This window comes from Tachyglossus aculeatus, chromosome 21 (genome assembly GCF_015852505.1).
Source record: "Tachyglossus aculeatus isolate mTacAcu1 chromosome 21, mTacAcu1.pri, whole genome shotgun sequence".
NCBI classification, from domain to species: Eukaryota; Metazoa; Chordata; class Mammalia; order Monotremata; family Tachyglossidae; genus Tachyglossus; species Tachyglossus aculeatus.
Genome location: NC_052086.1, coordinates 18,052,907 through 18,066,670, shown reverse-complemented (window position 1 = coordinate 18,066,670; position 13,764 = coordinate 18,052,907).

Genomic DNA, 13,764 nt, shown 5'->3' with positions numbered 1-13,764 from the left:
AGGGAGATAAATTCAGAAGCCATAAGGCATTGTACATCTCCATTGGAAGGTGAATTTGCAAAGAGCCTTCAAAGAGGTTTGAGGAGCAAAGTGAATACTTGGGTTATCTGTTAAGCACTTATTATGTGCCAGGCACTGTACTAAGCACTGGGATGGATACAAGCAAATTGGGTTGGACACAGTCCCTGGCCTCTATAGGGCTTGCAGTCTTTATCCCCATTTTACAGATGAGGTAACTGAGGCACAGAGAAGTTAAGTGACTGGTCCAAGGTAACAAAGCAGGAAAGTGGCAGAACCAGGGTTAGAATCCAGGTTCTTCTGACTCCCAAGCCTGTGTTCTATCCACTAGACCACATTTTGTTCAGTGGATCCCTGATGCATTAAAACTTTCAAACACTTTGGAACACTTCAAATTCAGAGCCAAAAAAGGCATAATTCCATTCACCTCATTGCATAATGAAATTCATACCTAGATAATTCCTTTTTTCTGAAACTCACCTCTGATGCCCTAGATATTACTATGCCCCGTTTGGTTATACTGATTCACAAATATACCTGCTCCAATTCATTCACATGTGCACTTCCATAAAATAGTCTGTAAAAGGCTAGTCTTGTCAAACTTAATTACAATGTAGAATTCTGAAAAAAAAAGTTAGTGGCACGATTAACCAAATATCAATTAGGTGAGAGAATCGATTAAACCCTTAAAATAATAGTAATAATAATGGTGTTTGTTAAGCACTTACTATGAGTCAAGCACTGTTCTAAGCACTGGGTTAGATACATGGTTGTCAGTTTGGACACAGTTTCTGTCCCCGTGGGGCTCACATTCTAGGTAGGAGGAAGTGGAATTTAATCTTCATTTTACAGATAAGGAAACTGAGGCACAGAGAAGTTAAGTGACTTGTCCAAGATGATACAACAGACAAATAACAGAGTCGGCATTAGAGCCCAGGTCCTCTGACTCCAAAGCCCTTACGCTATACACTAAGCCATGCTGCTTCTCTGAATCATGGTAGATCAAGTAAAAAGATACCAATCTTCCAAAATGGTGCAAAGGTGATCACTGCAAATGACCTTGTAGAAAGATAGACCGTCACAATTTTCTCTTACCATTTGCCAAGTATCAATTAATCATATTTACTGAACACTTACTGTGTGCATAACACTCTATGAAGCTCCTGGAAGAGTACAATATAGCAGAATTGGTCGGCATTTGGCCTGTCCACAACAAGCTCCTTCCTCATATCAGACAGACAATTGCTCTCTCCCACTTCAAAACCTTATTGAAGGCACATCTCCTCCAAGAAGCCTTCCCTGACTAAGCCCTCCTCTCCTCTTCTCCCACTCCTTTCTGTGCCGCTCTTATTTGCTCCTTCATTCATTCTCCCTCCCATCCCCCCAGCATATATGTACAGATCTGAGAAGCAGTATGGCCTAGTGGCAAGAGCAGAGGCTTTGGAGGCAGAGGACATGGGTTCTAATCCTGACTCCACCACTTGTCTTCTGTGTGACCTTGGGCAAATCACTTCACTTCTCTGTGCCTAAATTCCCTCATCTGTAAAATGGGGATTGAGACTGTGAGCCCCACGTGGGACAACCTGATGACCTTGTATCTAACCCACACTTTTAACAGTGCTTTGAAAATAATGAGTGCTTAACAAATACCGTGATTATTATTACTATTATTGCCATCTGCATATATCTGTAATTTATTTATTTATCTATTTATTTATTTGTATTAATGTCTGTCTCCCCTCTAGACTGTGAGCACGCTGTGGGCAGGAATGTGTCTGTTTGTTGTTATACTGTACTCTCCCAAGGGTTGCTTTGCACACAGTAAAGCGCTCAATTAGTATGGCTGAATAATAATAATAATAATGGCATTTATTAAGCACTTACTATGTGCAAAGCAGTGTTCTTAGCGCTGGGGAGGTTACAAGGTGATCAGGTTGTCCCACGGGGGGCTCACAGTCTTAATCCCCATTTTACAGATGAGGGAACTGAGTCCCAGAGAAGTTAAGTAACTTGCCCAAAGTCACACAGCTGACAATTGGTGGATCCAGGATTTGAACCCATGACCTCTGACTCCAAAGCCTGTGCTCTTTTCCACTGAGCCACCTGCTTCTCTAATGAATGAATGAGCTTACAGTCTCCTGGGGTATTAACTGCGAGGCTTCTATTCATAATGATAATAATAATGATGGCATTTACTAAGAGCTTACTATGTACAAAGCACTGTTCTAAGCACTGGGGAGGTTACAAGGTGATCAGGTTGTCCCACGGGGGGCTCACAGTCTTAATTCCATTTTACAGATGAGGGAACTGAGGCCCAGAGAAGTGAAGTGACTCGCCCGAAGTCGCACAGCTGACAATTGGAGGAGCCGGGGTTTGAACTAGTGACCTCTGACTCCAAAGCCCGTGCTCTTTCCACTGAGCCACGCTGCTTCTCTGATTCAATCGTATTTATTGAGCGCCTTACTGTGTGCAGAGAACTGTACTAAGCTCTCGGGAGAGGACAGTACAATAAAGAGTGACAGCCGTGGCCGCAACGAGCTCCCTCAGTTCAAGAGTACTTAGCCCTCACCCAGAGGCCTTCCTTCCTTCCTCCCCCACCCCCGAAACCCCAAGGCCCAAGTGTCAAAAAGAAAGGCCGGAGGGGCCAAACTGGCGGCTTTGGGGGGCGTCCCCCCCAGTCCTTCCATCCCCCCAGAGTCCTTCCGTACCCAGAGCCCGACGACCATGACGACGACGAAGTAGATGAAGATGACGGCGATGTCTGCGGGGTTTCGGATGCGGTCGGAGGGCGGGGGGGGCTCCAGGGTGGGGGGCAGAGGGGAGGTGGGGGGCGGCAGGGCCATGGTGGAGGAGGAGGAGGAGGAGGAGGAGGAGGAGGAGGAGGAGGAGGAGGAGGCTTCTGGTCCGGCCTGGTCCCACTCCCTCCTTCTATAAATACATAGATAGATAGATGGATGGATGGATGGATGGATGGGTGGGTGGATGGATGGATGGATGGATGGATGGATGGATGGATGGATAGATAGATAGATAGATAGATAGATAGATAGATAGATAGAGATAGATAGATATACACACACATACACTCACACACATACACACACACACACATACACACACACACACACACATATATATGTATATATATAGACCGCCCCGACACCCATTTCCCACCCCCAAGGTTAATCATCAGCCCACACCAGGGCTCTCCCTTCTCCAGGACCAGCAAGGCTGAGGGGTTATTATGATCGTTATCATTCTATATTACTACTTATAGATAACGTATACTTAGATACTTTTATGTATTTATATACTGATGGTATTTGTTAAGCGCTTACTATGTGCCCAGCACTGTTCTAAGCGCTAGCTCTCTTCCTCCCTTCAAGGCCCTACTGAGAGCTCACCTCCTCCAGGAGGTCTTCCCAGACTGAGCCCCCTCCTTCCTCTCTCCCTCCTTCCCCTCTCCACCCCCCCGCCTTACCTCCTTCCCTTCCCCTCAGTACCTTAATATATGTTTGAACGTATTTATTACTCTATTAATTTATTTATTTTACTTGTACATATTTATTCTATTTATTTTATTCTGTTAATACGTTTTTTGTTCTCTGTCTCCCCCTTCTAATCAATCAATTGTATTTATTGAGCGCTTACTGTGTGCAGAGCACCGTTCTAGATTGTGAGCCCACTGTTGGGTAAGGACCATCTCTATATGTTGCCAACTTGTACTTCCCAAGCACTTAGTACAGTGCTCTGCACACAGTAAGTGCTCAATAAATACGATTGAATGAATGAATGAATAATACTAATAATGATGGCATTTTGTTAAGCGCTTACTATGTGCCAAGCACAGTTCTAAGCACCGGGGTAGGCATAAGGTCATCAGGTTGTCCCACGTGGGGCTCACAGTCTCAATCCCCAATTTCCAGATGAGGGAATTGAGGCCCAGAGAAGTGAAAAGACACCCAGCAGACAAGAGGCATTGGTGGGATTAGAACCTACGGCCCCTCACTCCCAATCAATCAATCAATCAATCGTATTTATTGAGTGCTTACTGTGTGCAGAGCACTGTACTAAGCGCTTGGGAAGTACAAGTTGGCAACATATAGAAACAGTCCCTACCCAACAGTAGGCTCACAGTCAAAAAGGGGGAGACAGAGAACAAAACCAAACATACTAACAAAATAAAATAAATAGAATAGATATGTACAGGTAAAATAAATAAATAAATAAATAAATAGAGTAATAAATAAGTACAAACATATATACATATATGCAGGTGCTGTGGGGAAGGGAAGGAGGTAAGATAGGGGGATGGAGAGGGGGACGAGGGGGAGAGGAAGGAAGGGGCTCAGTCTGGGAAGGCCTCCTGGAGGAGGTGAGCTCTCAGTAGGGCCTTGAAGGGAGGAAGAGAGCTAGCTTGGCGGATGGACAGAGGGAGGCCATTCCAGGCCCGGGGGATGACGTGGACCGGGGGTCGAGGGCGGGACAGGCGAGAACGAGGTATGGTGAGGAGATTAGCGGCAGAGGAGCGGAGGGTGTGGGCTGGGCTGTAGAAGGAGAGAAGGGAGGTGAGGTAGGAGGGGTTGAGGTGATGGACAGCCTTGAAGCCCAGGGTGAGGAGTCTCTGCCTGATGCGCAGATTGATTGGTAGCCACCGGAGATTTTTGAGGAGGGGAGTACCACGCCCAGAGCGTTTCTGGACAAAGACAATCCGGGTAGCAGCATGAAGTATGGATTGAAGTGGGGAGAGACACGAGGATGGGAGATCAGAGAGAAGGCTGATGCAGAAAGCTGATCCCAAGCTGATCCCAAGCCCGGGCTCTTGTCGCTGATCCACAGTGTTCAGCAGTTACTATGTGCCAGGTGCTGGACTAAGCGCTGGGGTGGATCCGGACCAGCCGGGTTGGATGCAGTCCCCATCCCTATTTTGCAGATGAGAGAACCGAGGCCCAGAGAAGTGAAGAGACTGGCCAGAGGTCACACAGCGGACAAGTGGCGGAGCCGGGATTAGAACCCAGGCCCTGTGGTGGGTTCTGGAGGCGGGCATTGGTGACTTGAGGGGACAGAGAGGAGATGGGCCCCCAGCCCCCCATTTTGGGGGGATGCGGAGGCAGGCGGGAAGGTGGTCGAGGGGCCCGCATTTCGGCCCAGGAGGGGCCCGCCATCAACACAGCCCTGCCGACACCCAGGCCCCAATGCCCTGCCTCCAACTCCCAGCTCCTGCTCCCATCCCCCAGCCCCTAACTTCCAGCCCCAGCTCCCACTCCCCAGCCCCATACCCCAAGTCCCAGCCCCCAGCTCCCAGCCCCCTGATCCCAACATCTGGCCCCAAACCCCCAGTCCCCAGCCCCCAGCTCCAAGCCCCTAACCTCCAACCCCCAACCTGCCATCTGCCATTAGGTAAGCAGTGTGGCTCAGTGGAAAGAGCCCGGGCTTTGGAGTCATAGGTCGTGGGTTCAAATCCCAACTCCGCCAATTGTCAGCTGTGTGAGTTTGGGCAAGTCAGTTCACTTCTCTGGGCCGCAGTTACCTCATCTGTAAAATGGGGATTAAGACTGTGAGCCCCACGTGGGACAACCTGATCGCCTTGTATCCCCCCAATGCTTAGAACAGTGCTCTGCACATAGTAAGTGCTTAACAAATACCATCATTATTATCTGTCATATACTGAAAAGGAAATGCTGCAAAGCAGGGCAGTCAATGTTTGGGAGGCAAGCTCCCCCTCCTCATCCTCCTCCTCCTCCTCATCCTCCTCCTCTGTGGCTGCCCCTCCATCTTCCAGGGCGCCATCAGATCAGGTAGAGTCACCCCCCACACCAAGGGCAGGCCGCTTCTGACATGAGCCAGTCTTGGGGGCACCATTTCTGGACTGACTCTCTCCAAGTGTGACAGACGAAGCCCCCCGATCCCCCTCCTCAACCTGCAGGAGTCTGGAGCATGTAGGTGAGACCCAAAGTCAACTACACTAGGCCCCCCCGCACACAAACCCCTTACCTTAATTGTCTCACTTCCAGCATTGAGCTCTGACAACGTAGGACCATGGATCTAACCTTCCCAAGCTCAGTCAATCGATCAGCGACTTTTATTGAGCACTCACAGTTAACAGAGAACTGTACTAAGTGGTTGGGAGAGTACAATAATTGGTAGATTTTATTCCTGCCCTCAAGGAAATTACAACCTAGCGCCACCTTAAATTTAAGGAGCTGAACTACTCTACCAAACAAGAACTTTAACACCATAGAAACATAGAAAATTGGGCTCTGAAGGTTTACTTAAATTTGAATTTAATCCATAGTATTTAGTGAGCACCTACTGTGTGCAGAGCACTAGACTAAGCACTTGATTGACTACAATAGAATGAATATCCTGCCCCCAGAAGGTATTACAATCTAGTGGAAGAGATTATAATGAAAATTACTGTGGTATTCAAGGGTGTACTATGAGCTAGGACTACAGTGTACAGTGCTAACACTGTACTAAGTGCTAGGGTAGACACAGGCAATTGTGTTAATTCATTCAATTTTATTTATTGAGTGCTTACTGTGTGCATAGCACTGTACTAAGCGCTTGGGAAGTACAAGTTGGCAACATATAGAGATGGTCCCTACCCAACAGTGGGCTCACAGTATAGAAGGTGTCCCTTATTGGGCTCACTGTCTTAATCTCCATTTTACACATGAAATAGCTGAGGCACAGAGAAGTTAAGTAGACTACACACCAAAATAAATTACTGATATGAGGAGGTAATGTACTATAAAGATATCTACGTATGTACTGGGGGAGGGAGGGAAAGAGGAGTGAGTACCTGAGTGCTTAAAGTGCAGGTGGAAGTGCTGAAGAGGCAGTTTGGGTGGATTGGGAGAAGCAGCATGGTGTAATGGAAAGAGAACACGCCTGGGACTCACGAGGTCTTGGGTTCTAATCCCAGCTCCACCCCTTGTCTACTGTGTGACCTTGGGTGAGTCACTTTGCTTCTCTGGGCTTCAGTTCCCTCATCTGTACAATGGGGATTGAGACTGTGAGCCCCACGTGGGACAGGGACTGTCTCCTACCCAATTTGCTTGTATCCACCCCAGCACTTAGTACAGTGCCTGGCACATAGTAAGTGCTTAACAAATACCACAATTATTATGTAGGGTGAGGAGATGAGAAATGAATCAGGGGAGGCCTCCAAAAGACATGTAGTCGGAAGAGCTTTAGAGATAGGGAGAATAGTGGTCTTTTGGGTGTTAAGGGGATTGGAATTCCAGGCAGGAAAGAAGGCATGATCATAGGGTAGAGAGTAGGATAGGTGAGAGAGAGAGGGGTGCAGTGAGATTAGCTGGAGAGGAATGAAGCCTGGGAGGTGGAAAGTAAGGGGAAAAGAGAGTGGATAAATAGGAGGGAGAGAGCTGGTTGAGTGACTTGAAGCTGATGGTTGGGACTTTCTGCCTGATATAGAGAGGAACAAAACCATTTTAGGCTTTGAAAAGGAACAAAACCATTTTAGGCTTTTGAAGAGTGGGAAAATGCAGAAAAATGTTCCAGACAGAGTAAAGTATGAACTGGAGAGGGGACATTGGAGGCAGAGAAAGGACATGATAAGTGATTGGGCTGGTGTGGTGACATTTGGATCGAGAGGCAGACTCTGGAAATGATTCTGGAAATGATTCTGGAAATTCTGAAGTACAACCCTGTACCTCAATCTCATCAAGCAGCGTGGCTGAGTGGAAAGAGCACGGGCTTTGGAGTCAGAGGTCATGGGTTCAACTCCCAGCTCCGCCAATTGTCAGCTGTGTGACTTTGGGCAAGTCACTTAACTTCTCTGTGCCTCAGTTACCTCTTCTGTAAAATGGGGATTAAGACTGTGAGCCCGATGTGGGACAACCTGATCACCTTGTAACCTCCTCAGCGCTTAGAACAGTGCTTTGCACTTAATAAATACCATCATTATTATTATTATTATCAGTCTTGCTGCCAACCCCTTGCACATGTCCTGCCTCTGAACTGGAACACCCACCCCTTCATATCCAAAAGATCATCAGTCTCCCCACCTTCAAAGTCTTACTAAAATCACATCTCCTCCAAGAGGACTTCCCCTACTAAGCCTTCATTTTCACTACTCCCTCTCCCTGCTGCATCACCTTTGCAGTTGGATTTGAACTTTTAATTCACCCTAACCTCAGCCCCACAGCACTTATGTATATAGCTGTAATTCCTTTTAATGTCTGTCTCCCCTTCTAGATTGTAAACTCATTGTGAGGAGGGAGAGTGTCTACCAACTCTGTTGTATTGTACTCTCCCAAGTGCATAGTACAGTGCTCTGCACATAGTAAGTGCTCAATAAATATGATTGATTGATTGAAATGTCAAGAAGGAAGAGCAAACAGTCTTTGATAACAGACTGTGTATGGGGCTTGAAAGAGAGGGATCAGTCAATAGTCACCATGTTTCCAATTATCTGGGAAACTCAACAGAACCTAATCTTATCTCACTTTTCTTCTCTCCTTCTCCAACCCAGCCCGTACACTCCGCTCCTCTGGTGCAGCTAACCTTCTCACTGAGCCTTGTTTTCGCCTGTCCCGCCGTCGACCCCCTGGCCCACGTCCTACCTCTGGCCTGGAATGCCCTCCCTCCTCAAATCCCCCAATCACACTTCCCCCCTTCAAAGCCCAACTGAAGCCTCACCTCCTCCAAGAGGCCCTCCCCGACTAAGCCCCCCTTTTCCTCAGCTCCCCCTCTCCTCTGCATCACCCTGACGTGCTCCCTTTGCTCTATTCCCCTCTCCCCGCAGCACAGCCCTTGTGTATATATGTACATATCTATAATTCTATTTATTTGTATTGATGCCTGTTTACTTCTTTTGAGCACTTAGAACAGTGCTTGGCACATAGTAAGCACTTAAAAACCATTATCATGTGTATATATCTATAATTCTATTTATTTATATTTATGCCTGTTTACTTGTTTTAATGTCTGTCTCCCCCCTTCTAGACTGTAAGCACAGTGTGGGTAGGGATTCTCTCTTTATTGCTGAATTGTACTTTCCAAGTACTTAGCACAGTGCTCTTCACACAGTAAGGGCTCAATAACTACAATAGAATAAATGAGTAAATCAGTCAGTTAAAAAATGATATTTATTGAGCACTTACTATGTGTAGAGCATTGTACTAAGCTCTTGGGAGAGTGCAATACAACAGAATTAGCAGATATGCTCCTTGCCCGTAAAGAGCTTACAGTCTAGAGGAGAAGCACACTGATTCTTGAATTCCTGGTAGACCAGTTCCCCTGAACAAAAGTCCAACTTCCCCCAGAGGACTCCAACACTGAATGAGGAATACATCTGTTACTATCAAGCTACTTAGTTGCATTGTACTCTCTCAAATGTTTATTACAGCACTCTGAACACACAGTAAGTGCTCAATGAATACCATTGATTGATCAGTTGATTATCTAAGGAATGACAATTTTATAAACAGAACAACCTTCAGAGAGCTATTATAAGGATAGTGATATTTCATTTCCAGTTTTCCTATTTAGTTCAGATCAAATTTGAATTCTATTGATCTTCATTTCTATTGCATCCACCACACCTTCAGTTGAGACAAGTGGAGACCTGTGTATATGTATATATGTTTGTACATATTTATCACTCTATTTATTTATTTATTTTACTTGTACATATCTATTCTATTTATTTTATTTTGTTAATATGTTTTGTTTCGTTCTCTGTCTCCCCCTTCTAGACTGTGAGCCCACTGTTGGGTAGGGACCATCTCTATATGTTGCCAACTTATGCTTCCCAAGTGCTTAGTACAGTGCTCTGCACACAGTAAGCGCTCAATAAATACGATTGATTGATTGATTGATTGGAGACTAGAAAACCTAATATTTATGAAAGATAAGAACACTATTCAAAAGAGATTAACTAATAGAGACCTGAAGGGCACAAAGGCACCTGTTTTGTAAATATACATTTTCAAGGCAGACAATAGATCTGCTCTGGAACATTTTTCATACAAATATGGAAAATACTTATAATTGCTGGACTTTAAGGCAGTCAACAAAGAATTCCTTTGCTTTCCTATGGATGAGGCATCCAGTTCTGAGCACAAAGCTTCTTGCCCACCTGACTGGCAACTGTGCATTTGGATCTGTACCCCTTGAGCACTGGATATTCACCCCAACCTCACAGCACTTATATATAGATCTTCATACTCTGCCATTTCCCCTATCTGAAATTTATTTTAATGTGTTTCTCTCCCAGTTGTCTGTAAACTCTTTGTGGACAGGGAAAGTTTCTACCAACTCTGTGAGAAGCAGCATGGCTCAGTGGAAAGAGCACGGGCTTTAGAGACAGAGGTCATGGGTTTGAATCCCGGCTCTGCCAATAAGCTGTGTGACTTTGGGCAAGTCACTTAACTTCTCTGAGTCTCAGTTACCTCATCTGTAAAATGGGGATTAAGACTATCAGTCCCCTGTGGGACAACCTGATCACCTTGTAACCTCCCCAGCGCTGAGAACAGTGCTTTGCACATAGTAACCGCTTAATAAATGCCATCATTATTATTATTATTGTATTGCCCTCTCCCAAGTGATTAATACAGTGCTCTGTGCATAGTAAGTGCTCGATAAATATGATTGACTGATTGATTAAACTGAGATTTCAACTGTCACTGACCCACCTTAACCTTCTTTAAAATGTACTGAAGAGGGGAGCTATCTGTCACTTACAGTTGGCTTTCACTCTTTCCTACCAGTTCTGATTTGGACCAAGCATTTGCCAGAACAAAAGTGAGGGAGTTAATTATGAGATCCAGTTAAGTGACAATTGATCCAAGGAGAAGTGTCCAATTTCGGATCAAGATGTCGCAGGGTTTTTGAGCCAGACCTGGCTTATAAGCACCGATCAGTCCTTACGTAGGAGAACTGGCTGTGTATACCAGAGTTGTCATGATTGGTGTGGTGGAGATGGGGGTAACGTATAACGATAATAACAATAATAATAATAAGGGTGGTATTTGTAAAACGTTTACTATGTGCCAAGCACTGTACGAAGTGCTGGGATCGATATGAGCAAACCAGGTTGGACACAGTCCCTGTCCCACATGGTGCTCACAGTCTTAATCCCCGTTTGACAGATGAGGTAACTGAGGCACAGAGAAGTGAAGTAACTTGCCCAGTGTCACACTGCAGACAAGTGGAGGAACCTGGATTAATACCCAAGCCATGCTGTTTCTCTAAGCAATTAAATCCACCCTCCCCTCCACATAAACCCCAAATCCCTGGTTTAAGAAGCCAATGTCTTAACCACTAGGCAATTAGGCACTGTATGTAAATTGGTAGAAATGCAAACAATAGTGGCAAAAGCTTAATCCCAATTTAAATGCATATAATATCCTTACCTTTTTAATGCAGAAAAATGAGTCATAATAAATGTTAACAATATTTTATTTGATTTACAAAAGATGCACCCTTTGCGATTTTCCTTGGGTACCCACTGTACAAAATATAGAAATAAAATATACAAAAGTCAAGTTTTTGGATCTTTTTACCCTTTGTCCTTTCATTAATTATAGAAACAAATGTAAAAAGCTTTGTATAGTGAATCCTGAATATCAGTAATTAAAAATGCTTCTAGATTAGAGCATGAGAAGAATTATAAAGTTGGATGTTGCTCACTGGAGCGTAGGCAGTACTTGGCTTACATGTGTGGTTGATATCTTGGCACCAATGACACTGACTTCTGTTCTGTGACCTACATGAGAAAACAGTGTGAGGTGCTTTCAAGAAAACAAGGTGAGATGCTCTCTAAGGTAATGAGTCCAAAAAAAGAGTCTTTTTGAATGTCATGAATTGCACTTAGAAACCAATAAGGTTCCACGATTGGTGGATGTCTTTTACACAGATGCCCCTCATTGTCACCTCCATAAGAGACACGCACCATTTACTAAGAAAACTGCTCACCAGTTCACTTTATTTGATTTTCCTGACCAACTAAGGCTTTTAATTCTGCGAACAATTAGGTCGTTCTACCACTGCTTAAGATTCTAACATATTTTATCCCAGTATAGCTAGGATGATTCTAATTCCATTTATGTCTGGAGTTCTCTTTTGATAGCCACAGCACTTAGAACTGTGATTCACACATAGTAAGTGCTTAATAAATGCCATTATTACTATAATAATGATGGTATTTGTTAAGCACTTACTATGTGCAAAGCACTGTTCTAAGCACAGGAATAATAATGATGGTATTTGTTAAGCACTTACTATGTGCCAAACACTGTTCTAGGGGTAGATACAAGGTAATCAGGTTGGACACAGTCCCTGTCCCACATAGGGCTCACATTCTTAATGCCCATTTTACAGATGAGGTCACTGAGGCCCAGAGAAGTGAAGTGACTTGCCCAAAACTCATCTCCACCTATGGAACCCAGTTGCAACATTTGCACTGGAGAGGAGATGGGACTAAACTATAAATCACATCCCATCCACATCACTGCTTGTTTCAGCATCCTTGAAATGTTGCTTATAGTCCTTGTTCAAAGAAGAGCTGAACTTGGTACCCTTTGGTTACAAATGTCTGGGATCTTAAAAAATACGTTTACTAATTATATCAGTCACAGAATTCCAAAAAGGAGACTATTCAACTATGTCTACAACTATTGGAAAACAAATGAGAATTGAATTTTTTTTTCTCTATGACAACACAATGAATGCAGTATATTTTATTGTTACAACATTTTTCCTTTGAAAACCTCACAAACACTTTATAAAATAACCTTGTGACGCCCTCTGAGGTAGATGTCAGATATTGCTTACCCCAAGTTTTAAGGCTAGAAAAAGTAAATAGCAATGTTAAGCGATCTGCCTTAATTTATGAGAGAAGCCAGTAGCAAAGCTAGAAACATAACATAAAATATTGAGTAATCCTTTGCTACACCAACCAATACTCTCTTCTTCCCTTTCTTTAACCAGCAGGAGCACAGGCATAATCGATGTATACTGCAACATACTGTCTACTTCACTGAGGACTGTGATACACAGATTGGTTCCAGATATTTACCCATCACTTAGTGGGTCAAAGAGAAATTAGAAGTGAAATCAAATTTCCCTTCCATTTTTTTTTTCTCTTCAGGGTTGAAAAAGCATTCAGCCTCTTCTTGCTCTCTGGAATCCTCCATACTCAGGCCTTTCTTTTAAATTAACACCCATGACTACAAACATTTTCTCTCGTTCATCTCAGAACCCAATCTCTTATTAAAATTCCAGAGTCATATTTAAAGAACCTGAACAGGTTACAGTTAATATCAGTACGACATTCACCTTTCTCCGGAGGGGTTATATTACACTAATTATTTTTAAAATCAATTTTTCATTAAAGAAATGAAGTAATTACTTGTGCTCAAAGGAAATAAGAGAAAAAGGGATCAAGAATTCCATTTGCAGAAACAGTCTACAATTATTTTGTATACTTGACAACACTGACCTAACTGGAGTGAAAAGTTCATGCCCATCTTTCTAGTCACACGACAAAAAAATGGAAAATAAAAGAACACCTTTTCTCCACCTCGAGACATTCTGTCCATAATGGAGATCGTCTAAAATATTTTCTAGTCTCATTCTCCTTACTGAACAGTTGACACCAATGCCTTTTACCCAGTGATGGAAGTACCGAAGGGTGGAAGTACAGTGGTGATGAGACCGAAAGAAATGCTTGGAGAAGCTAAAGAGACACCGATGTTTGAACTTTAAGGTAAATAA